General features: G+C 37.0%; 1 long non-coding RNA gene across 3 annotated transcripts; it reads left to right on the forward strand.

The window, feature by feature from the left end:
- The first annotated feature begins 807 nt into the window (after window positions 1–807).
- Window positions 808–5,712, forward strand: LOC107216936. Of its 3 annotated transcripts, none has more exons than XR_006904879.1 (5): window positions 808–822; window positions 1,048–1,083; window positions 3,932–4,177; window positions 5,059–5,115; window positions 5,407–5,712. It is a non-coding gene; the product is annotated as an uncharacterized LOC107216936 (long non-coding RNA). The 3 variants fall into 3 exon arrangements; XR_006904878.1 differs by lacking the exon at window positions 808–822 and adding an exon at window positions 2,461–2,546 and having other exon boundaries at window positions 1,069–1,083; XR_001525550.2 differs by lacking the exons at window positions 808–822; window positions 1,048–1,083 and adding an exon at window positions 2,702–2,716.
- The last annotated feature ends 9,057 nt before the right edge of the window (window positions 5,713–14,769 follow it).

Genomic DNA, 14,769 nt, shown 5'->3' on the forward strand with positions numbered 1-14,769 from the left:
ATCGTCGAGGATATCTTGTAGTATCTTAGTTTTTTCCATCTGAAAAAACAGTAGTTGCAACTATTTTTCTCTTTTTACTTACCTGTTGTACCTATTACTTTCTGGAATCTACATGTAACTAACTTTAATTATTAATGATTCAGTTGCCTTTATTTATTTTTTTTTACGAACGAAATAATTACAGCCACCTAGGATGAGGCGGTTTGTACATCCATTTTGGGGTGCATCCATGATTAGGAAATATATAAGGAACTTACAAATATCCTATGTTACTGTACACATTTTGCTCGATGAACATTTGTTTTTATCTATCTAGGAACAATAACGTGTATACGGGGAAAAGAATATTACCATGGAAATTTCGCATTACTTGATGTTATCACCTCGTTATTGTTAACTTATCATATTATTGATAGAACAAACTATTAGAAGGAGTAGAAGTTCAATTTGTACAAGTTCAAATGGAAATTTGCTTCTAATTATAAATCTATGTGCTATAACATATCACAGAATGAAGAAAATAGCGGCGTACACACCGGGTATTGGCATTATTAGAGACTAGAAACGAAGAAGTAGCTAACAGCTTTCACGGGTTGATTCAGTTTTGAATTTCGAACGCTTGCCGCGACAATTCAAAGGCAACTTCATCGTGTGTAGATCAAGTTTTCGGCATGCGTAATCGATCCGGTGTGAAGTGCGTCGACTCTGAAGCGATTCGCATCTGTCATTTTATTTCTCTTACGGCGAGCGACCGGCGAAGAACGCATTCTAACATTGTGTCGCGTCGTATAAATTGTATTTTCCGTAGTGCATTGTGAATTGGTGAGTGCTTTCTTGCCAGAGTGACATATTCGGCAATTTAACTTGTCATTGTTGTTCAGACCATACAGCGCATTAATTTCTCGCATATTCCGTCAAAGGTATTTTCCAACACGCGGGTAGTTGACGCTGAGTGAAGTCAAGTGTAGCGCGTAAATAATAGTCTGCATCCTGCGAATATTAAACTTGTGTTCGATGTATAGTGTAATGTGAGTTATGTGATTGCAGATACGAATTGAATGCCGATTGGTTCTTCGGAAAAATGTAAGTAAATGCCATTAAAAATATTTCATTAATCTTAGATTCTCGTCGTGAAAAAAGTACGTAGTAACAGGATCATTATGATCTGATGACGAAGGTTGGATCGCGAAATATTTCGAACACTGGTCATAATTCCGTTCTATAGAATTAGATTCACCTTTCTATGAGAGAAAATGGAATTGAAAAAGGAAAAATTTCTCCTCACGTTAACAAACGTGTCGTCTTTAATTTCATTGTTAGGAAATATCGATCGAAACAATTTCATAAGCCACAATAATTGTCAGGTACTGTCTATCTAATTGTAAACGAAAAACTATATTAGTCGTATTTCTGTTTGTTAAATCTTTGTGGAAATTCGGATGCTTTGCATTATCTATAAGGATGAAGCTAGTAACGTCACTGTAACGATGCATGTTTAGGAAAAATCGCTAGTTCACCCTTCAGGAATATCCGAAATTTAGTAAACCAGTACGAACAGAGTATACTATTTTTTCGAAAAGCCAACTCCTTGAAAGTCATTCCAAATTGCCCAATGATGACGATTTTTTTATCCCGATGTGTCGTCACGTTACGCTGCTAACTTCAGCCTCATCGTTGTCCACTGTTTTCATGATGGTAAGTAAGGAATTGTTACCGACATGCGGTTACCACTAAAATTAGCCCCAAGTTCCTGTTTCGAATCAGAGGCTGCTTACAATTATTGTAGTTAGCTGTTTCAGTTTTACGTAAAACTGCAATGATATTGGGTTTGTCCGACATACCTCAGTTAGCGAAAGATGTTAGCGTTGTTCTTCTATAATTAATATACCGAGTCATGGCATTTTATCGACGATTCTAAGCTCCTCGAAAGTTCTTGCGATTCTACCGAAGGCAACACCATTGTTGTTATTGGCTCCATCGATAAAGCAGTAACAGGATTACCAACATTTGTTGTTTACCGCTGTTTTTTGAGCTGTCGAAAAATTTACTTCACAAATGAGTTTTTAAAAATTTTCCACGTGCAATGACTAACGCTATGCAGAAGTATGATTTTCTTGCCCAGCGACATGTGAAATACTGAGCAGACATTGGATAAGAACAATCTGACTAGATATTGTGTGATAATTTAGTATTGTAAAGAAATGAAGAATATGATTATAAAATTCATAAGTTTTACTTGGTTCTATTCAAGTTTTTATTCTTATTTTGTAATAATTGACTTTTCTACTATATTGTTCATGCAGTTCGAAGTTTAGGGAAAATCTTTCTTACTGACATTTGTATGCTACAAAGTGTCGTATCTGACGTCTCTATGTGCAGTAAATGGATGAGAAAAATTCTCGCAGGCATTGCTTGCAATTTACGTTATAAAGAATCAGTGTAATTTCTATTGCATATCAGAAATACGATGTCTCGAAACATTCGGCAGGCTCTACGGTCATCCCAATGAAAAACCTCACGCCGACTTCTATCTTCTGCGGCGAAACGTAATTAATCAATTATCATACTTTTATTGAGATAATGATGCATAATTAACTCTTGACCTACCAAGTTTGTTGATTTCTTCGTTAAAAATATAACTATCAGCATAGTATGTACGAGGGGAAAACAAGTTGCAAGCAAAAGAAGCATCGTTCCTTAGAGCTATACAATACTGGTAATTAATTTATTTAGAATTTGACGTCTCTTGTGTCACAGAAACAAGTTTGCTATCTTTCAAGAACGAAAACTGAGCTACGATCGAATGAATATTCCTTACATATTGCTGCAGATTCGTTCAATGCAACATCATTACGTTGGTCAGTGGAAGTTTAAAGAAAATACGTTGGTATAATTTATTACTATTCTGACGTATCCATATCTATTTTAATATGGTTTGATTAACGCGATGAACGTGAGACGTTAATCAGCTGAGGAAAAATACGCGGAATGTTGCATTCAATGAACGTAATGAAACAATGGATTGCATACGGGGCGTACATATGAAAGCATGATAAAACTTAGGATTGAATAAATGTATGGGGAATTCTATGCGAATCCAACCAACGATTGACCCTCACCATTTTTGATTTTGTTCAACAAATTTCCTGCAATTGTCTCAACTTTGTACAGTACCCTGATTTTTTTAGATTTATTATTTAACTGGTTAATTATTTATAAATATTCAGAGTAAATTTGAAACGGACCTTTTATAAAATTCTCAAAAACTCTATTTTCTTTTTCAAAGAATTCATGATGAGCCGACTTTTGTCTCTTCTTTTTTAGCACTCTTAATTTTTTGGTTCAATATGAATGTGGTTTAAACAGTTAGAAAATTCAGTTCAAATTTTAAAAACTTCAATTTTTCACTTTTAACGTTTCTAGACTGGTTTCATCACGAAGTTGATAAAAATAGTTGAATGTGCAAAAAAATGTAAAAAAAAAATTAAAATCCCTTCACAATGGAACCGGTCTAGAAATGTTGCGAGCGAAAGACAGAAGTTTTGAGAATCTTTCCGGAATTTTCAGACCGTTCAAACAATGTTTTAGATGACCAAAAATATTGAAAGTGCTGAAAAAAAATGGAGAAAAACACATCGGCGCATTGTGGGTCCGGTCTTGAAATTTTTGGAATAAAAAATACAGTTTCTGAGAATTTTTTGAGAATCTTAAAAAAGATTCCTTTTCAAAATGACTGCAAATATTTGTAAATAATTGAGCAATCGCAGAAAACTTTTTAAACAAAATCAGAAGTGGTTAGGGTCAGACGTTCGACGGGTTCGCATGAAATTTCTCTACGTATAAAAGCAGTTTGAATTACCGCGTAATAAGTTGCTTATCGCATTGCAAATGTGTGGCAAACATAATTTTTTTAAAAATATTTACACTCAAGGTAAGGTGAAGAGGCGTTGCGTTGCAGCGACATTCCGATAACGAACAATCTCCTACGCGTAATATTGCACACGTCCTGCAGCAACACCCGTTGATTACAGAGTGAATATAACTGCGTAAATAGATCGTGCCGAGAGCACGGTCTTCAGAAGCTCCTCGAAACCTCTCAGTGATTTTTAACTTTCAAAGTTTACCGAGAACCAGTAAGTAAACGCAAAAATGCCTGGACCCTGTGAAAAGTGCAAAGGTAAGCGGCTCTTTATTTTTTTCATATTTCTTAGCCCTCGGTAATGCTCCAAGTTTTATACTTTGAAAACCTTGTGAATTATGAGTTTGAAGTTAGTTATGTTATCGTAACGAAACGTTCGGGAAAAATCGTCAGTTTATTCATTTTACAATGATTTTTAAGGAACTAAGATTTGGAAATACGAGTGTGTTTTGTTCTATTACGGTTTCCCGAATTTTAGACAATTCCAATATCGCGAAGTAACGGTTTTTCCGCAGCATGAATCGTTACGATAACGTTACTAAATTCAATATGATTGTAAATTGTTGAATTACATGTACATTAGGAGTTATTCATGCCGGTTTTGTGGATTACATTTGTCACAATTACTTATTTTTTTGCACATTTAATATATTTGTACATATTAGTCCTCGAGTAGTTGTATTTGAAAAAATTTCATGTAAATCAACTTTTGCGTCATATACACATTTTACTATTTGTTTGAAGAATAATTTTTTTTAAATTAGCTAATAATTCAGTTGTCATTTGACGAGTTGATCTGCATCACAGCATAAGACAGTTTGCATTAAAATTTTTACACGAAAATAAAATCGTAACCGAACCGGACTAAATTACTCGAAAATTGTAACCCAAAAAGAAGTTTCCAAGTATATTTTACTTAGGATTAATATTTGAACACGGGTATATCCACCTCAAACAATCCAATCAGGATGGAATGTTTTTTGTCTTCTTTAAATAAATCCTTTTACTTAAGAAAAATACGTCTGATGTTTCTGTAACGTTTTCCAACGGCAATTGATCACATCCACCAATTGAACGCAGTTAATGTATCTGGGAGTATAGGAATCGGTATAAATTATTTCCATCTACGTCTTTTACAGATGTCTGCAGTGACTGCAAATGCGGTACCGATTGCGAATGTTGCGACACCGCACAAGGTAGTACTATAATGTATCTAAAGATATACCTATAAATGTGTATTATTAAAAGGTAGGCAATTGAAAGACACGGCACATGATAAGATATTAAAAATCATTGGCGATTATCGGTATCTTACAATTAAATGAGAATTATTACGTGCAGGCTTGCAGTTAGTTTTCACCGTGATAAATTTTCATCATATCGTCGATGATTATAAATAACTACGATTAATATACTACAGACATTCCGATTTTTTTCTACGAATTCTCACGCGTTGCAGGTAATTATCTTGAATTTTCTTATTGCAGATAAGTGCGAGTGTAAGAGCGAGGGACAGTGCACTTGTACGGATTGTAAGTGCGAATGAAAATACTACCCATCTCTTCTGAAAACAGCGTCGAAGCTATGACGTACCAAAATGGTTCGAATCGCCGTGGTTCACTCATCGTTTACGTTCAATCAAGCCCAAGTTATTTTATAATTTTAACCACCACAGCTGTTATCAAATTAATACAGTTACAGTTTGTACTTCGTCAGATTTGATGATACATGGCGTCAATCGCTGATTTCATAATAACTGCATCAACGCAATAAAACAAAACCTCTGAAAATGATCGCTGTGTTTGGATTTTGTCTGATTTGCTAGTTTTACCGAAGTAGCCTTAAGGTTAATTTATTCCTTAATATTGCTGTTCGTCGTGTCCCAGACTCAAAGCAGACGAAATATCACAATGTTTCATTATAGTTATACAGATCGTGTGATTTTTTACAAGCTAATTAAAATATGCGAGCCTCTGCGTTGAACGGACAATAAAAACCAATTAAACGGAGGAATTTGTCACGTCGCTTTGAATTCTACTCCGCTGCACAAGTTTATTTGCGTATAATGATAACGCTTACATCGGGTTTTCAATTTTAACCCAAAGACCACGAAATTCCAACTGCAAGCTCCGTCGTTCCCAAAGTTTGATTTATAGACAGGACTTCGTTACTCGAAAGAGGCAAAAACGTGTAAAGCTCAGTTTTATGAAATTCCAAATCCTTCTAACATTCGAAAGTGTCTAGGATCGGATTTTCTTGTTCCAAGAAAATCATCAAAATTTCGACTCCTCGATAGTTTAAATAATCCGGCATTCCGCGCACCGTGTCGCGTTTCCTCCGTTACGAGAGCTCGCATATTCGCATCATATCGTACAACGACAATAGTATATGCACGTATATTATGCTCGGACGATTTATTTTCAGGCGCATGCAGGTACTTTCACGCGTGTCTGTCCGCCCCCGAGGGATGGGCCATAGAGTGAGTAGCTGCGGGCTGGGGGCGAGAGGATTTCGAGTAATTGTACCTTATAGCTCGAGTCGCCAACTAAAAGCAAACCCGGGTCTCGCAGCGCCTGTTAAGAGGCTGGTCCTCTGATACAACGCGCTAGAATGCACCTTATAATTCCATATTTCGACTTCCATTTGCCTCCGAATTTTTTGCGTTCCACATATCTTCAACGAATTTGCCTCTTTCTCGCGTAGCTTTCGATTCAGGTTCACATTTTCAGACCTTCAACGCGGTTACGGTAATCAGAGAACTCAAAACTCGGTTTACATGTGAAAACGTGTTAACTTCGAAATCCGCAATATTGAATTTCGTCGTAACGAGATATATCAGATTAAAACGATAAACACGGCTTGCCCAAGATTTTCAAGCTTACATCGCTTATCATCCCTAATTGTTCAGCGTTCCAGATTCCACGATTCTATAATTAAAAAACTCATTTTTATGAATATTTCACTGCCGTATGTAATATCTCAACTTCTACGCTGAGAAAAATTTCATTTGTTACAGTAACTAGAAAAATTCAGTAAAACAGGTATCGTTGAAAAAACTGTTTGAATATTGTTGGAATTACGAAAAACGAGGTGGACGTAACCATTTTGCGCTATTGTCGATCCTTTTTTGATAATTGCAACGTAAAATCAGTTTGTTCGGTTTACTCTACTTTTTTAGGTAAACAAAAGGCTTTAACGTCAATTTATTCTTGCGCGAGCGTTAAATTTTCGCAACGGTTGCAAGAAAATATAGCAACAGTGATCGTAATGAGAAAGAATAGTAACGGATACTAGACTTACCGACAACAGCTAGAAAACTAATTTTCATTTTGTACCTAAAACTATATTTTTCGATTGGGGTAAAAAATGAAAATAGTCAAGGACCGAGCGGTAACCGGAACTAAAAATTTCTCTCATTGTATGACGCTAGTTTATTTTTATCCAGATTATTTTTCACGACACTGTTTTCAAGGTTCGAAAAATAATCGGGAAAGCTAGTACAGGTATTACTACTGAATTTACGCGTAAAATGTCACATAAAATATTCGTCTCGTATCGCTTGAATGAAACTATTTTAACACCCGCAACGCGATGCGCTCCTCATGTGCATTCGTACAATCCTATTGTGTATAATGTTTTTAACTTTACACTCTGGCTTATGCAATTATTTGAAACTTTCCTCATTGCGAGTTGCGATCACACCTCGGGTGGCAGAGGTCGTCCTGCAGCTCTTCGGGATCCGCGTGTGTTTGAGTTTATGTCGCGTTACCTCCGCCAAAGTACCGTTACAGGTAATTATCTGCGTTAATTAGATCGTAAAATTTCGCATTCACATGGAATTTAGCGAAGGTATAATGGCCGTGACGAAACTATCATGGAGCAACTGTTTTGCATTTTTGTTTAGGATCCATATTTCGATATATCGACTTCTAACCGTCGCGAATAGCGAAAGCGCGAATGATTTAACGGAAGAGCCTGAAGTCGTACAGGTTTAATTTAATTGAGACGACGTCACCTCAATATCGAAAAAATTCTTTAACCCAAGAACCTTCTTCATTAAAAGTATCGATACTTTACTTTCTTTTCATGAAAAGCAAACATTCCTTCAGTCTCAAAGCTCTTCGAGTCTTACAGAGATTCCGAACTCCCGGAAACAGATCGGCTGACCAAAACCTTGATGGATAATTATCGTGCGAGTCAAGAAGCAGGCAATTCGCACCTCGTAACGCGTATCGCTGGGTGACGAATAATAGACCGCGTGGTCTATTTGGCCAAAACACGCATGTGCCCTCCAGGTGCCATAAAACCGAACAAACCGCGCGCGGAAGTTAAATTAAATTTCGGATGGAAGGTGTTGAGCTTGACACGGCTATATTTTCGTTTATTACACCCCGCAGTTCCGTGTTTCCGGCATATTAATACGTCGTACGAAAATATCCGAAATAACCTCACGCCGTTTCAGCTTAACGTAGTTCCCCATATTCTTTTTTCATTTTGTCTCGATAAATAAATCGCCATGTTTTTCCTTCAAATTTTGACGAGCTTTTTTCTCACCTCCGCCATTTCGGGTAGCCAGTTGATCAGCAAACACGCGACACGACGTAACGTTGCCATCGGTATCAATCGGCTCGTCGACCAGACGTTCCACCGCTGGATGATCGAACGATCGGTCATTAAATTTGTACCAAAGTGCATTCGAATCATTATTTGCACGGGTTTCTACAGCGGATCTCTCGCTACGATTGAACACAGAGAGAATGATTTAGTTGTTCGTTTACACAGGCTTCGGCAACGAACGCACACACGTTGTTCCACCTCTACCATCTGTTATGGTAAGGGGAAATCGAGGCTGGACAAAGTTGGCCCAACAACGCCATCGCTCACGATCAGTGGGAATCCGGTTGCAGCTTCGATTCGTTGAACCCTTCGCAAGTTTTGAAGTGGTACGCGATTAACTCCATCGAGTGGGCTGATTGGTTCGCATTTTTCGTCTTTACCCATTTGCGGATTTACTTCAAGAGCTTGATTATATTATATCTTTTTCCCTGGTTTCTTGAACAGATATTTTAGCATATGTTCAAACGATGTTAATCAACGATTGTATAAATTTAAATATGTAACTATCACAGTCTTCACAAATATTTTATTTTTACTTATTTACTAGAAAATCATAGTAATACGGGTGTAATCATCACGATATCGTGTAAATATTGTTGGATCGATGAGAATATCGTTTGGGTCAAGTCGTTGTTCAACGTGATTTGTATACTTGTTTACCACAAATTATGAGAATATATTACGAGTGAGTAGAAATTTTAAAAACGTTACAAATTTTCTGGTTATATTTTGTACGCAGAAGCATATTTTTCTGTTACAATAGGAAATCAAAGTAAGGGTGTTTTTGAAAAAATGTCCAAATTTTAGAGAACATTAATTCTATCGCAAAGAATGTTTCACAGGCGTTCTATTTGAAATCGTAACCACAAAAAACTTGACTTAACCAACCATCATCCAAATCTGAATGCTATATTCTACAATCTTGAGTCTTCAGTTTCTTTTTTTTCAAGTTTTTAACGACGTCGTGAAATAGGGGTATAAGAATAGTATAAGTCTGGGTATAAACGACGCGAAAGGAAAAGGTATAATTAATGTGAGTTCATCAAGCGGCGTTCTTCAGACTTTGGCGACGGGGAGCTGAGTTGCTTTACATGTAAATGAAGTCTCATTCTCTTTCTTAAACCCGTATCTACCATATTGTGCGTCACAATATACCTCTATGTAGTTCAACACTTTGCAGCCTTTGCAGAACGATCGTAAAAAAGTTTACCGCTGGAAACGTATATTATTATAAGAATGTTTGAAACGAAGCCAAGGGAGTTGGAAAAAAATATTTAATATTCTCGTCGAGCTTACGGTTTAAGGATGAACGCGGGACCTCGACTTTTGACGACGGATCAATTGTTGAAAAAAAAAAAAAACAGAAATACTCGTTCAAAAAGGTTGCTTAGGTAGTGTCATTTGCGCCAATATTATTATTATTCTATTTAATACGAATTAAATAACAATATCCCTGACGCGAAATGAATATTTTATCAATTTAAACCTAGAACTTTCATCCGGTTCCATTTCGTGCTCTTCTCTGTTCTTCGCTCGTCTCTTCGAAGACAACAAATTCGGAGTTACGAGGTTTTCTCCTCCCGTTCGCGCGTGTTATTCTTCAGAATTAGACCAGATGCAACCGCCGTTCGTCGCCTCATCCCATCTGCACACATCCTATATCTTGGTAATTTTCAACAGGCTCGAAAAGGAAGGAAAGAGAAAGAGAGGCGAACGCAACGCTGTTAACGACACCCTGCGCGGCTTTAAAAAATAATATTTCCATCATTGTTGGCTTTTACGACACGCCGACTGCTCTCGAGTCGTATTGTTACTTTAGTGGGAAAAAACGCAGTACTGGGTGGGTTGAATGGAAACACCCGCTATTCTCCGGCCTCGAATTTGGATCGCATATTACATTCCCCGACATCGTTTCGGACGATTGTTCCAGAGATGACAATTTTCTTGTTGTCATGCGATTTGTAGAACTGCAAGGTTTTGCAATAAACACGATCGTATAAGTTACACGTGTCCGGAAAAGCCAACGTGGTTCAAGAAAAAAATGTTGAAACGCTCAATTATATACCGTATTACGTAAGAACGTCGGAAAAATCAATCGCAAAATAAAAATTGATATTAATTATAACGACTTCGTACGTCGGACTTTTTTACCATCTATCGAGTTCAAACAAAGATCTAACTCTGAAGGTTTGCAGATATGTAATTTCTGAATAAAATTAACTATGTTTTGCTGGAATCTGACCATATATATGAATCATTTGGCAAAAGAAAAATAACAGAACAATGTGAGGTCTCTTTGACTTTGTTTAGTCGACAACAAAGTGTTTGCGGCGGAAAGACAAGTTTTTCAAATCATTTTCCAAATTTTCGGAAACATTTCAATTATATTTAACTTTATCAGCTTGTCTTGGACTTTTCGAATCTTTGACTCGTCTTGTTTTTGTTTCGACTAATTCTTGACTCGAATATACATCGTTAACGAATTATGAAAATTGCAGTGTGATCAATTGTTGTTATTACTGTTATTGTTATTAATAACGCCTTGGGAATATTTGACGGTTATTCGCATATTTACACGACGCAAGAATTTTTATTTGCGCATGTAACGTAAAGCAGGGAATTTTTTTTTCACCGCTTTGCAATGAGGGGGGTACACGTGATGCATGCAGCGTGGAATGCAAGCCTCTAATGGCTGAGCTTAAATATGCAACAGCGCCTTGCCCACCAGGCAGCGGGTAACAATAAACTAACACTTAGGCGCACTTAGAAACACAATGCAAAGTCGCACCCTTTGCGCTAACGATCTCACCTATTTTGCACCGTCATGTTAGATCTCACGTTGCTACGTCAAGTATTATCCGCGAAAGTTGGAGGACTTGCAGCTGAACGTGCATTTATGCGCATCTTGCGTGAGATTTGCAAAATTTTTTAATCGAACAACGATCATTTTATATTCATGAACGCACATTCCGCGAATTCGGAACAATAATTAATGTGTAGAAAATTTGACGACGCGTTAAACAAAACTTGATTTTTTCCGAATTGACCCAATTTTGATTCAGACTGAATGCCACGAAGAAGTTAAAACACGGAGTTGAAAATTAGAAAATTTTAGGAGAGTTCAGAGAATTTCTTCAGGCATCAGAATCTATGCAATAGTTATTATACTTTGAAAAACGAGTCGTAAACACTTTTTTCACCCGATTATGCTTAGGTATATTAGCATAAATTATATAACACAATATTTTTGAGAAAGTCATCTACGAATATTGAAAAATGATGAATGACAGATTTTTTTTAAATACATATATCTACAAAGTTTATAAAACAACTCGAAAAGAAGTATTAACGTATAATAAAATATTCTTCGGAACATCCTATAATTTTAAATTTTATTCACAATTTAACAATTTACCGTACAATGTTATTTACGAAGAAAATAAACCCTGACTGGTTAATTTTGTCGAATCAACGATAAGCCGAATGTTAAATTTTGATTATATTCCGAAAATATTTCGTCCTTTCCTTCTACAAAGACATCGCGACTTTTATTCCCGATTATTTCACTACGACAAACGTTTTCATTTCGAAGAGTTCCCAAGGGTGGTGTACTATGGCGGGGTGATTATACGGTGCAAAGGGTTAACTCACCCCCCCCCCCCGCCCCCGGCCCTTCCTCTCCTCACCCTTGTTACGCCCCTGAATGTTTTAAGATTACCGCCACGGCATGGCCGATGGGAAATCCCCGAAGAGCTGCCGAAAGACGTCGCGTACATACATATACATATACGAAGCACAGACACATCTTCACTTTTGCACAAAGTTACTCGACTGCGGGTGGGGTTTTTTTTTTTTTTTTCTTTCATTCTTGCCGGGGGTTTAAGGGGGGAAAGAACGAGTGTCAGTGCCCCGCTGGGCCCAATCGTACGAAATTAATGTCTTTCCATTATTAGCGGAGAAGTTAGTCTACTTAACCACTCGCTCGAGTTTCGCAGTCCTCGGGAGGAAGGAAAGAGGCAGAAAGGCAAGTGACGGGAGAGGGACGGAAGATTACAGAGTTACAACTTCTCGGATATACGACACACATCCGTAACTTTACTTAACGCGAGAAACTTAACCTTCGGGGGAGGAAAACACTTGTCATTTCATCGCGTTACTCGTAGACTGCTGCAGATTTCACGATGAAAGATAATATACGAGAATTATTGCCCTTCTTGACGGTGAAAATATAACGCTTTTATCTTTGGCACGGGAAGACGGAGGAGTCCTCTCGGATTTCGTTAACCTTATTAACACGCTGCTGCCGAAGCGAAGTCGAGACGCATTTTTCTCAATTCACACACTGGAAAGAAGATTCATCCAAGTAAACGATCACACGACTTGGCGCAACGAAAACTCATATTATGTATATATTTGAGTGTTTCAGAAAAATATAATTCACGATTTCCCATCGTGAACAACCCCTTGAAAAGTTTGTTATGGTTGAAAGAAAGATTCTTTGAAAAGATGAGCGCTCTGCGTTATCTGGAAGATCGCGGTCATTTGATGTTTCAGTTTTGTTTCACACTTTCTTGAATTTGCGAAGAAACGCGTTGTAGCACCTCAATTATTATATATTTCCGGACAGTTATGTTCAACCCAAAGATCACGATCCATAACATAACGATATATCATCCGGGAATCTTGTTCTCCTAAATTAAAAGTTCGTATTAAATTATGACTATTTTACGAGATTGAATTAATGATGAAATAGTCGTTGGATATACTTCTCAAACATCAACTGTAAACTTTATATTACAAGCGTGTGTCTTATTTGTGTCTTAAATTGATATTGTGATTGATGTAAGTAAAAAAAGAAAATTTATTCACGATACTGGATAGATTTGAAAAAAATGTATAAAAGTGAAAAATCAACTGATCGCGATCTTCCAAATAATGTGAAACGCTCATCTCTTGATAGAACCTTTTTTTTTTTAAACCTAAGCAAACTTTTTAGAGGGTATGATGATGAAAAATGGGAAATTATTTTTTCTGAAACATCCTAAAATACATATTTGATTTCGAATCAACGTGAATTTAATTGATCGTAGTAAATTGTTTATCGTACGTACCTGTCTGCGTGCGGGTATCAAATTTTTTTTCACCCAGTCATTGTTCACTGGTTTTTTCTTTCGAGTTTCCCTCGCGTCCCTTGGCCGGAAATTTGGGGCTGAGATATGGCGCGTAGGTCACAAAACCAGACTCTCGCTCACTTTGGTCCAGTCAGCCGGAATTAACCATCATCGGGTTGCTATCAATCCTTGTTCCTCGGGGATAGATTATCTTCCGGTAATCACGAACCCTCATTAACAGCCAGATAGTGCTATAACAAGCTTGTCAGGCGGTAAAATCACCTGCGCTAACTATCGCGTCGATTTTTCTCATTTGAAATGTAATTAACGCTGGCGATTTTGTTTTTTCGCAATTTTATACCGCGGATAATCAACTTTTCAACTTTGTGTTGAAAAAATCTAGCGAATACAATGTTTGTTTGACCAAGTTTTGTGCTAAGAAAGATAGATGCAGTCTCGGACAATTTCCACCCTGAAAAAGTGTGTCGTAAAGAAAAGAGACTTGCGTCAACAACTGCGGATAATTGCCTCTCGAAAAAGAGAGAAAGCTGCCGAGTAAACTAAGAGAAAAAAACTTGGAAGATTCGACATTTTTTTCAGGATTTCTGTTGGCAAAATATATTGAACGAGATTTAATTGTGTTCGCAATCCAATCCTTGAAATTTTCTCAATCATTTTGAATAATATTACATGACATTGGTTTTGAGAACATATCGTGTTATTAATTATCAGCTTATAAGAAATCACGGAGTAAAAACAACGCAGCTTTTTTTGGTCGAATATTGACGCTTTTAAATATTTCTTTCGCTGATTGAAATTTACTCCAAATAACTGCACAATTTCGGATTGAATTTTCTAGATAAAAATGAATATAATCAGGCAGATTGGTGAATAGTTTCTGTTTCTTTTATTCGCCTTATTCCCATTGTTTTTCTTTTCTTTTACTTTTTCCACCGAAAATGCATGGAAACGAGATTCTTCCAGCACGTTTTAGAACGAATAGAATAGGGAAAAGGAATAAACGGTTAGGTTCAACTTTTATGCCAATTAAAGCAGACTGCGGAGGCATTCTCGGGTCGGGAGGCGAGTCGTAACCGTAAATTCTTAAACGAAATCGTCTTG

This window comes from Neodiprion lecontei, chromosome 6, assembly GCF_021901455.1.
Source record: "Neodiprion lecontei isolate iyNeoLeco1 chromosome 6, iyNeoLeco1.1, whole genome shotgun sequence".
Classification (NCBI taxonomy): Eukaryota; Metazoa; Arthropoda; class Insecta; order Hymenoptera; family Diprionidae; genus Neodiprion; species Neodiprion lecontei.